Source organism: Drosophila grimshawi, unplaced genomic scaffold, assembly GCF_018153295.1.
Source record: "Drosophila grimshawi isolate 15287-2541.00 unplaced genomic scaffold, ASM1815329v1 contig_1230, whole genome shotgun sequence".
Classification (NCBI taxonomy): domain Eukaryota; kingdom Metazoa; phylum Arthropoda; class Insecta; order Diptera; family Drosophilidae; genus Drosophila; species Drosophila grimshawi.
Window position 1 is genome coordinate 240,023 of NW_025062738.1, and position 2,216 is coordinate 242,238.

Here is a 2,216-nt window from a genome sequence, read left to right on the forward strand (position 1 = left end):
AAGGGCTTCATAATGTTGAAAGAAATTCTGACTTCTGACAATTATTGGCGAAGATACATCCGTTTGAATTTGGTAAAAGAAACTTAAAACGTCGATGTCTCGAAATGACTTCGAGACTACTTATTTTCAGCTTTTGATGCAGTAGTCAAATATATAAAAGGGCTTCATATGTTGAAGAATTCTACTTCTGACATTATTGGCGAAGATACATCCGTTTGATTTGGAAACAGAAACTAAAAACGTCAATTTCTCGAAATGAATTCGAGACTACATATTATCAGCTTTTGAAGCAGAGTCAAAATATATAAAAAGGGCTTCATAATGTTGAAAGAAATTCTAACTTCTGACAATTATTGGCGAAGATACATCCGTTTGAATTTGGAAACAGAAACTTAAAACGTCAATTTCGCGAAATGACTTCGCGACTACATATTTTCAGCTTTTGATGCAGAATCAAAATATATAAAAAGGGCTTCATAATGTTGAAAGAAATTCTAACTTCTGACAATTATTGGCGAAGATACATCCGTTTGAATTTGGAAACAGAAACTTAAAACGTCAAATTCTCGAAATGACTTCGAGACTACATATTTTCAGCATTTGATGCAGAGTCAAAATATATAAAAAGGGCTTCATAATGTTGAAAGAAATTCTAACTTCTGACAATTATTGGCGAAGATACATCTGTTTGAATTTGGAAACAGAAACTTAAAACGTCAATTTCTCGAAATGACTTCGAGACTACATATTTTCAGCTTTTGAAGCAGAGTCAAAATATATAAAAAGGGATTCATAATGTTGAAAGAAATTCTAACTTCTGACAATTATTGGCGAAGATACATCCGTTTGAATTTGGAAACCGAAACTTAAAACGTCAATTTCTCGAAATGACTTCAAGACTACATATTTTCAGCTTTTGATGCAGAATCAAAATATATAAAAAGGGCTTCATAATGTTGAAAGAAATTCTAACTGCTGACAATTATTGGCGAAGGTACATCCTGTTGAATTTGGAAACCGAAACTTAAAACGTCAATTTCTCGAAATGACTTCGAGACTACATATTTTCAGCTTTTGATGCAGAATCAAAATATATAAAAAGGGCTTCATAATGTTGAAAGAAATTCTAACTTCTGACAATTATTGGCGAAGATACATCCGTTTGAATTTGGAAACAGAAACTTAAAACGTCAATTTCTCGAAATGACTTCGCGACTACATATTTTCAGCTTTTGATGCAGGGTCAAAATATATAAAAAGGGCTTCATAATGTTGAAAGAAATTCTAACTTCTGACAATTATTGGCGAAGATACATCCGTTTGAATTTGGAAACAGAAACTTAAAACGTCAATTTCTCGAAATGACTTCGCGACTACATATTTTCAGCTTTTGATGCAGGGTCAAAATATATAAAAAGGGCTTCATAATGTTGAAAGAAATTCTAACTTCTGACAATTATTGGCGAAGATACATCCGTTTGAATTTGGAAACAGAAACTTAAAACGTCAATTTCTCGAAATGACTTCGAGACTACATATTTTCAGCTTTTGATGCAGAATCAAAATATATCAAAAAGGGCTTCATAATGTTGAAAGAAATTCTACCTTCTGACAATTATTGGCGAAGATACATCCGTTTGAATTTGGAAACAGAAACTAAAAACGTCAATTTCTCGAAATGACTTCAAGACTACATATTTTTAGCTTTTGATGCAGAATCAAAATATATAAAAAGGGCTTCATAATGTTGAAAGAAATTCTAACTTCTGACAATTATTGGCGAAGATACATCCGTTTGAATTTGGAAACAGAAACTTAAAACGTCAATTTCTCGAAATGACTTCGCGACTACATATTTTCAGCTTTTGATGCAGAGTCAAAATATATAAAAAGGGCTTCATAATGTTGAAAGAAATTCTGACTTCTGACAATTATTGGCGAAGATACATCCGTTTGAATTTGGTAAAAGAAACTTAAAACGCCAATATCTCGTAATGACTTCGAGACTACATATTTTCAGCTTTTGATGCAGAATCAAAATATATAAAAAGGGGTTCATAATGTTGAATGAAATTCTAACTTCTGACAATTATTGGCGAAGATACATCCGTTTGAATTTGGAAACCGAAACTTAAATCGTCAATTTCTCGAAATGACTTCGAGACTACATATTTTCAGCTTTTGAAGCAGAGTCAAAATATATAAAAGGGGCTTCA